Genomic DNA, 10,440 nt, shown 5'->3' on the forward strand with positions numbered 1-10,440 from the left:
GGAGCTAAACCGAGGTTGTGTATTCATGAAACTGCACATCCTGCACATTCCAATCATCATTTCTGAAGCAAAAAAATGCATTTTCTCAGTAACGCAGCAACAGCAGAAAAAAATCTTCCCTCCTCACTCAGATTTCAATAGCGGGTCACCACTTGTGTGCAGGATTTCCTTCACTGATCAATGAGAGTTATATCCGTGCTATCGCTGATATTCCATATACAATTGCAGGTGAATGCGGCAGGCCATTTGCCTTCCACGTTTCACTTGTTTGAACACATTTCCCAATTCCAATGCCAATTTGTGTTCGGCCTACGATGACAGATCGTAGACACAAGCCAAACAGGGGGGTGGAGTGATAACGCAGCGGTTTGCACGCTTACACTGTGAGCCCTGAGGAAGACAGTTACATTCTCGACCACTGCTTGCGACATCTGAACTGGTCCTGCACAAACCCGCACTGACCGACACAGCATGGGAAGGCCTTCATCCAGCAGTGGATTTACAAAGGGCTGTAAAACATTATTCGTAGTCTGGGGCGCCATGGTCGCGAGATGTTAACTACCTCGCCCGGTATATAGGAGGTCGTGGGAGCAATCCCGACCATGATGTCTGTATATTTGTAGGTTGCATGTTCTCCCCGTGGTCGCGTGGATGTTTCTCTGCGGACCTCTGTTTTTTTTTATCTCCACATTTATAAATGTGTGTGTTAGAGAATATTTGGCTGCTATAAATTTCCACGTGATGATGAGCCACTTCATTGAGCAATCATGTGTGATAGCCAGGTCGCTTCTGAAAAAAGGGCTTTCCAGCTCAGTGGGCCGTACCTGGTAAAATAAAAATGGTTTAGTTGAGTCGAGCCCTGTGCAGTGAATCACAAGCCCTGCGGCCCACTGGTGCACCGCAAGGCCGTGGGTAAGCCGTGCGGGGAGCTGTTGCAGACACGTGCTGTCGGTGCACGCTGCTCTGCAATTATATTCGCTGAGGGCTGGTTGTGGTCTGCAGGTGCAGAAAGGTTGAGACTCGGTAGTTGGGACTCGGTAGTCTGCTGCATTCTCTATTGGTAATTGAGAGGCGCGAGCCCGTGGCGCTCGCAATGCTCCGATTGTTCCAACACCGCAAACCTCTGGCTATGTCACTCGATAGGAACGTTAAAAAACAACTTCAATGGAAAAAAAACAATGCGAAAGCCGATAACAAGCGCGACTTTGTCACGAATAAATACTCGCGAAACGTGTGCCGATGCTGGTTTCCACGCAGTGTCCCAGCCAGCCGGGCCGTGAGCGGCACAGCAGCGAAACGCTCTCCGCCTAAACCACCCAGCACGGCTCCCCCCGCGTTGAACCCGATGAGCACAGAGAGCACGTGGAGCCCAGTGAGCCCGGTGAGCATGGTGAGCACGTGTGGAGCCCAGCGAGCCCGGTGAGCACGGTTTGCTCGTCGCTAGGAGTGCCAACAGAGCGGAGGGGAATCGCGCGGCAAGCCATCAATCACTCAATTAGCGGCATTGGCCACACTCGACGTGGGTGCTTGGGAGAAAAGCTGGACTGGTGAGTCCTCGCCGAGCGGATTGGAGTTTCCCAAAGAGCGCTCGAGCCAAGTGCACGCGTGAATTGTTTTTGTTTACACGAGTACGTGTGATGGAAACGATCTAGAAGAAATCTAAATTTGTCTTTAAACATCCGATTTTATTTAGTTATTTACGGCCAAAACTGATCCCGAGCATCTAGCAAGATAACAATACACGTGCCCGCACGCACTGTGGCTTCATGCGCAAACGCATTCAAATGCAAATCAAATGTCCGCACACAATGCGCGTGCCGGGAAAAAAAAAAGTGCTGGTAATTTCATTTTTCTGATCAGACCCAAGTTAAATTAATCCCCTGATGTTTGTCAAGTTAATCAATTCTAACCGCGCGTAATCTTGCCCACACCGTTTTGTGTATTGCGTGACACAATAACAACGCTGCATTCTATTAGAAATGCTGTCGGTGACAGATGCACATCCCACTCACTCTTAGGGCATGAGAATTCACTTGAATTTTGTTTTAAGTAGCTAAGGAAACTTAACCCACGGGGGCAGCATATGGACCGTACGCCGATGCAATTAAATTCCACCAGCGTCTCGTGGCGCGAAAGAACGCGTTGCCCAGCCAGCGCCGAACAAATCAATCAGCCATTCATTTCCACTCCGGCTCCTCGTAATTTCAAATTATTGGAATCAAATAGCTCCTCGGATATTTACGGCCTCACATTTTGACACAGCTGCGATTCAAATGCACGGCGCCACCCCGAACTTGTTGACGTGGGCAAGCGGCTCAGGGGGGATCGACGCCACACGGCACGGAGCCTGGCACCGCCGAGAACCTGAGTTCGAGTCCAGGTTGCATTCGCCCTCGATCAAGTGAAGGTTTCTCACGCGTAACGACGTGATGTCGGCAAAAACGACGCGTGGCTCGTTCATATAAATGTGGGTCATGGCAGCTGTGAGGACAGGATGGAGCCTTTGGGCCCCACTGCCGTGCAACGCACCACGCTTCCGTCGCGGGACAAACTCGGCGCTGCGCCGCCTTGCCAGGAATCACAGAGAGAGGGAGAGAGTCGGAGACCTCACAAAGACTGTACAGGGACTGCACTTTTGTGGCGTTCTCCACGCTCTCGAACGACACCGATAGCACTGTTGCTACATAACCGGGAGAAAATGAAACATGTGCTTAATTGCATTGGTTCACTGTGCAACATTACACTTGCGCATCGCATCCAACCTTGCACACACACACATCATCATAGACCTAACATACCTCAAGCCTCGGTTTGTCATTATCATCAGCCATCATCTATCCTCTGCTGGACGGAGGCCTCCCGAAGCTGTCGCCCATCCATTACAGTATGAGTGCACGGCACAGCAGCCTGTGTGGGATGTGCCATGAGTGTCCCCCCACTCAACGCGCAGTCTTGTCGGCCTGAGTGGCCATCGGGGAGGCTTCGCAGGCACGCAGCGAGGCGGGCCTCTGGCGCCCTCTGCAGGGCAGGCGCGTGGTGTCGCCTCGAGAACAGCGCCAGAGAGACGGCGGCGAACAGCACTCAATTATTATTATTGATTATAATCACCGTGCCCCCCCCCCCCCGCCCGTTATCAATCACCACGGTTCGGATATGAATTCATATAGCCCGCATCACACACGTGCGGCGTATTGATCGGTAAACGGTGAAAGGCGGATCGGCGATATAGGAGTCGAGGCCGCTTCACACTGCTGATGGCGCGTCTCACCCGAACAGTATATTTGAGGCACACCAATCGCCCTATGCATTGACCAACAATGCGATTTGTAGTCGCATCAACATGTGACGACATGAAACGTGGGTCGAAATATTTTCGCGCTGTCAAATGTTGAGTGCTTTCGTCACATTTGAGAGAGCCAATCCTGATCAGGAGTCAATTCATCCAACCATCTCTCCAGGGTCCTGAAAATACCTACCACTTTATCAGAAATCTAGTAATTGTCCTATAGATATACTGATCCTCCCCATAAGATTGAGGAATTTCCACCGCTGGCTCCGGGCCACAAATGGATACAAGTGCTGCCCCATGCTTATATGAGCCGGGAGTTAACCTATACCCACGTGATCTGAAGCCATGGTCAATCCACTGCTGGACAAATACTTCCAAAATGGGTTACGCTCTCTCATAATCATGCGAGGTAACAATCCACCTCCCTCCTGTACGTGAGCTTTTAATCGCTCCATCTCCGCGCTGGACGTTCCGTCACACGCGCTCCATCCCCTGGCTGCGTCTCCCATTAGTCGTGACCATCACCCCCTTCCCCTGACGGGTTCTGCCCAAGCCCGCTTTATTTTCTTAACAGTTTGACTGAGTGTCCTTAACCCGCATGTGTTCTCTAATCCATGTGTGTGTGTGTCTCTCCCTCGCTCAGTGCAATTACAAGCATGAATAATACCACACATACCACACCAACCCGGTGAAAAACATTATTTATGTCGTTAGAGTCTGAAAAAATATATAAATGATGCCCGCGGTTTATCCTGGAAAGTTTCCCTGAGATTCAAGGTCCTTTTTAGGTAGGGCCCTGTACTGGGATGTTTGGCCATTTCCGTCGATGAGTGGCGTGCGGCGATGAAACCGGCGGAGTACCCGGATAAGATCCACATACGCGAGATAGTGACACTCAAGAGCTGCCAGCACCTGGCCGCCTCGCAGCCCCACGCCTATAACACCTGACAAGCCCTGCTCGATCATCCATCCATACATTAACCAGCCCCCCCCCCACTCCATCTTGTGTTTGAGAATCTGATAAGACCGTACACATTCAGGGCGATTCGGCCTTGGGTTCGGCGTTCTTAATGTCCCTCGGCAAGCCACGGCCACTTGCTCCACTGCGATGGCGTGCGACGTGTCAGGCAAGAGGCGGTAAATACAACGGAATAAACTTTTTAACAAACGTTCAGGTTTGGAGAGCGGTGTACGCGCGCGCGTCCCCATGCGCCCCCTGCCTCCGGGCCTCCGTGTTATTCCTGTCTCCTCGAAACGTAACGAACTGTTAGCAGATCTAATTGGGAAAATTACACCACCAGTTTAACGCGCCACGGTTTCGGTGTGCAAATTATAAGCGCGAGTGTGTGTTTGCCAAGAGGCATTGTCATCATCTCCGTGTTTTTCCACTTCTTCCATCCCCCCCCCCCCCCGATTTGCTTTCGCTTAATTAAACGGTGAAGTTCGGCATCGCAGGTGAGCGCGCCGCTATCATTTTGTCGGCAACTGTTTTTGCGCGACGGCTCGCGGCGAAGCCGTTATCGAGCGATCTTGTATTGCGTTGGCTCCTCGCAAACCTCGTGGCGATGTCCCACAGCCCTTCCCTGCGCAATGGGTTCCTGTGAAAAATTGTCTGGCTGTTGGCACGAAGTCGCCGCATACAAGTTGTGAGAATGTCAACGCGTCGCTCGCTCTCGCAGAGAGAACAAACTGGGAGGCGAGAGGAGAGACCGCAGACAAGCTGGAAGGCAGCCAGACGGTGAGGTGGTGCTAATTGCCCAAGCTCAGCGGTCTTTTATGTATCAAGATGTTTCGGTCATTTCATCCGTGTTTATACGTGTGAGGAGGAAACCGAAGCAGCTGGACAAACCCCACGCGTGCACAGGGGGCAACCCGCTCTCCCATGCGAGTGGATTCAACATTTGCTGGAGAGACCCCCTTCTCCTGGCGAGCGAGGGTATAGTAACCTCGACTCACACGGGAAGGGAGTTTCACAACATTCGTGTGATCCGCAAACCCCTCGCCGCCACCAGTCACAGCCCACCGTCAATCAACTGCCGGATGAAAGCCTGCCCATGTCCTCTTGCACACCGGGGTTGCTTAGCCATACTTCACCACACTGGTTCATATAATTGTTAGCACTGACGTTAGCCACGGCCAGGAATTTAGCTCAGGCTGCCCACCTCACGCCGCTCATCGGTGCCGCAGGTAGTGCCCTGCGCAGCTGGCCCAACAGAGAGCACGCGCCGTCCCGCCGTCGGCTTGAGAATAAAGACTCACTGGACGTATTCGCCACCTTCGTTTTGCCTTTGTGATTGTGTAGTCACGTAACGAGCCGGAGTCTTGTAGAGAGATGCGGATCGGCCTGTAAAGAGCACCCTGAGACGTTTGCATTGCCCCGGACCCCTATCCGGTTTCTTGGGGTCCACCATCGGCCTGTGAATCCATTGCAATAAATGAGCTTTCGCTTTTGGGAAATTTGACCCAATCGATGAAACGGTTGACTCAGGCCATTGTCCCTCTGGGGCCAATGAAATGATCACCACAACGTGGCAAGTCAACAGTGAATCTTGACTTAAAGCTTTTGTGACTGCTGGAATTCATTTTCATTGGGTCTTTCGGTAAAGCCACGTAGATAGAAAAATAATAACAATATCACGACGTTTCGATCGCAACACAAGCAATCGTCATCAGGTGAAAAATATAGCGGGAGAGCTGCTGAGGAAGAAAAAATATGATACATATATTGTTATTATTTTATTAATTATACTATTTTTCTATCTACGTGGCTTTACCGAAAGACCCAAAGAATATCAACAGTGAATGTTCGAGAGAGTGACTGGCCTCTGCAATAGAAATGTGGAATGTTCAACACTGCCTCAGGATCACTATTAAAAGACGAGCGCTGCACAATGTCCATTGGGTCTTGGCCCAGATTTAGTACCATCGGTATCCTCACCAATGGCCATTATAAGTTGTGCTGTCTGTGGGTGCCCCTGTTGGCATGGGTTCCACCCCGCAGCGGGCTTTGGTGCAATGCCCAATGCAGACCTGGTAGAGAGTCGTAACGTAAAAGACAATCACTCAGCCTTCAATATTTTTTCAGTGCCTTATGCTAATCTTGGTTCTTGGTATCTGGCGTTGTGCACCCATGGGATGTGAAGGTTTCCAGTGAAGTGTGTTTGAGTGCTTGACACGGTTTTATTTTGTCCGGGGATCATTTTTTTTCATCTTATCGTCGTGGATATAGTTTTTTTTTTTACCAATGGCAGGAGACAAATTTCCTGGAAAAGAAAAAGTAGTTCAAGCAGATAAAGAACATTCCTGCTGCTCAGCACCCAGACAGTTTATGTCCTATTAGTGCAATGGCCGAAGCCGTGTCGCATGCACACTTTGAGCTGTTTTGGGGAGATGTTGTGAAGCCGTGAGCCGGCGAAGTGGCGCGTGTGCACCGATCCAGAGGGTTGGTGGATTGCACAAAACTGCGAAACTCCCAAACCCGCTGGGGTGTGAGATGGCCAAGAGATGCGAGTACCGCAAGTCAATTGACGACTGCATAGTTTCATAATATCACAGCACTAAGCCAGGTCTGCTGAGATGCTGGGGGTACTTTTGTAAAGTGGCGAACGTCTCTAAGAAAACCTCACCTGAAGACGGACGCTTGTGTTGCGACCGAAACGTCGTGTTTTCTTTTATTATTTTTTCTATCTACGTGACTTTACCGAAAGAAGCAGAGAGTATGATTCCTGCAGTCACGACAGCTTCAAATGAAGATTAAAACCAGAATATTAAAATGGATTTTCAATTTATTGGAGATTTGTAAATGATTGGCTCATCTATAATTACGAGGACACTTTCTCGACAGCAGGGCATGTCGTCGAAAAGTGTGCTCCCTTTCGAGACAATAATGTGACTTCACGGAATCTGAAATGCAGCTCTGTGATATATTCTTCCACGCGCCGTTCTCTAATGCACAAATATGATCGTATCCCCTTGCTGAGAGTATTCCGATGGATCCCTTCATGTCTCGTGACATTTACAAAAGGCACAATCGGAATAACGTTTGATAAAAAAAACGTATTCAAAAGACAGCGCGGAAAGTGGCCCAGGTGCATTCCATTGCACAATTGCCAGTTGATTGTGTTGACCTTGAAGAGGCATGCTCATTGAATGGCTCATTGTTGTTTTTGAATTCAGCAAATACACAATATGCACGTGTCCAGCAAACGCGTACTATCCCCACACATTCACCAAGTGGGGGGAAGACATGGAGACACAAATATAACACATGTTTGCTGTGTTTTTTACGGTACGTTTATATTTTACAAAAAATATATATGGATATATGTCACACATCCAATTAGCACGATTGACACCGTACGGTGCGAAAGAAGTTCAACATACATATTCAATAATAATAAATAAAAATAGACATCGAAAATTCCATTAAGTGCAGAAATTGGTTTGAGATCAGCTCTGAGCGCTGTGGTTCACTGTTACATTCTATGCATTAACAGCTGCTAAATGAAATAATTGTTATGGGTGCTCATACCAAATATTTGCTTGGAATAATGAACTTATTTATCCGAGAGTCTCATCGGTCAGGTGGGTCCTGCATTGTAATGTTCGGCCAATTCGGTTTGAATAAATGTCATCATCAGCCGAGTTCTGTCCACTGCTCGATGGCCTCCCCACTCCATCGCCATCCTTCACAATGTCACGATTCATTTCGAAACCCGTGTAGCTTTGCGTGTTTACATTTATACGACAATCGAAACAATGTCACTGATAATAACAATAATCGTCTGCAGTAAGTAGTCTGTCAATCCACCGCTGGATGCAGGCTACCGGCCGCCCCTCGCGGTCCCGCGAAAGTTCACGGCAGATGAGGCGCCGCGGGTGTTCACGCAGGTTCCACGGCACCCATCTCTACGACACCCATCTCCACGACACCCATCTCCTCGCGGGTTCCACGACACCCATCTCTACGCGAACCACTCCGCTGGGAGCGGAAAGTCTTTGTGATCAATTATGGAAAGCATCAGCTTTTGCCAAATGCGTTCAAATGGGAACTCGGCTCAAAACTCGCGAAAATGTCTCTGGTCGGTTTTATTTCAAACGTGGATCCGTCGGAGGCTGCAAATAAACCCCCTGCCGTGATAAAGGGCGGTTGGAAACGAATGAGTTTGATTTGGAGCCATTAAGGATTAAGGCAAGGGTTGGGGACCCTGGGGGGTGAGCAACGGGTGGGGAAGTGGGGGGTGTGTGGGGGGGTGTGTGGGGGGGTGGGGGTGTGGGGGGTGTAGGGGGGGTGTGGGGGGTGTAGGGGGGTGTGGGGGGTGTGCGGTGCAGGGGGGGGGGAGTGAGCGCACGTGGGAAGGTGATTTTTGGCACGCATAGGGGCTCATTAACGGCGCGTGCGTTCAAGCAATTAGCGCGGCGCACGTAATCCTGGCCACTGGGTGTGATGAGAACGAGCACAGGTCCGCCGCTCGATTGAAAGCGAAGCCCGTAATGGGAGTTCGCACCAAACGAAAATAATTACCGATTGGTAAAGATATCGTCTCTCCCTGCACGCCCACTCACCCGCACCTTGCCCGCTCCCCTGCACACATCATTTGCTTGGCTTTTCTCGATCATTAATTGGTTTAGAGATTCCGCTAACTACTTGTTAAATACGAATTGGCTCACCGTTTGCAGCGGGTAAAAAAAGTTAGAGCAATCACGTGCTTTTTTTTTCAAATAAAGATGTGCATGGGCCTGAGAGCGAGATAACCCTTTTTGATGCGAAACAAACACAAGCTGTTGCGGAAATAAACCGCTCTGTAACCACCGCGGCCGAGCCACGCGTGTTCGAATGCTGATGCGAGGGCCCCCGTGATGTTGTCCGTCGCGCCGGGCAAGCACCCTCGGGAGTGGAGATTGGGCATCGTTGCTCGCGGGCCATGCTCAAGCTCCGATGTTATTTTGTTTTAGTGAACGAGGCGAGAACTCGAGAGACCAAGAGGATGGTCGGTCTCGTTCGCAAGAGTGACCCTGGGTCAAAAAATAAACATTCAAACTCGAGTCCCGCAATGAAGCAAGAAACGCCCAACTCTCACATCGCGTGGACGCGGGCCCGAGAGAGCCGTCCATCCGCCGGGTGAACACAGCACTCGCCCCAAGAGTCTGTGTCGGCAACACGGGGGACCTTTGTCTTTGCGCAAGAGCGGGTGAAGGGGCACGCATCGGCCTCGCACCTGGAGCTGGGCCATCCAATCATCGAAGAGACGATTCCACCAATTTACCCGACCACTTGCTCGACTAATCTTAATAACTCGAAAATAGCAAAAGTCTCACCCGTTTCCACGTGTGCCGCTGGACGGGAGGTTACGGGGTGGGGCTTGGTAACGTCACCCAATTTGAAGTCGATGAAGCAACTAATCGTGGCAGCTCTACTCGTAACCTCCATAAGTCTGGCGGCAGGGATAAGTAGAACGAGTGGGGGGTGATGGCGAACAGAGAGAGATCACTCGCCCAGAGGCCCCGAAATACGCGATGCAGCTTCATCTCCACCCTCCTATCGCCTCCACCATCACCTCCACGTGCTCGGTCTCCACGTGCACGTTCTCATATAGTAAGCAACGGCCTCGAGCAGAAGTTGGTATACCACCCCGTTGCAACATTATGAACAAAATGGTGTTTAATTGATCGTCAGTCACTATCTACTGCTAGTTGCAAACTTCGCCCCACCTACGTCATCATGGCTCCGATGTGCGAAGTATGATGCAATGGCGAGCGCGTTCCGCAATACAGCACGAGGTGGCAACTGGCGACACATCTCGCGTGGCTCAATAGACAATTCTCATCCACCTCGTCTCCACCCACACTCACCCACCAAGCCTCACCCACACTCAACCACCAAGCCCCACCAACACTAACCAACACTCACCCACAAAGCCTCACCCACACTCACCCACCAAGCCACACCCACACTCACCCACCAAGCCCCACCCACACTAACCCACACTCACCCACCAAGCCACACCCACACTCACTCACCAAGCCCCACCCACACTCACCCACCAAGCCCCACCCACACTCACCCACCAAGCCCCACCCACACTCACCTACCAAGCCCCACCCACACTCACCCACCAAGCTCCACCCACAGTCACCCACCAAGCCCCACC

Source organism: Petromyzon marinus, chromosome 6 (assembly GCF_048934315.1).
Source record: "Petromyzon marinus isolate PM22_M1 ecotype Great Lakes invasive population chromosome 6, UKy_Petmar_22M1.pri1.0, whole genome shotgun sequence".
Classification (NCBI taxonomy): Eukaryota; Metazoa; Chordata; class Hyperoartia; order Petromyzontiformes; family Petromyzontidae; genus Petromyzon; species Petromyzon marinus.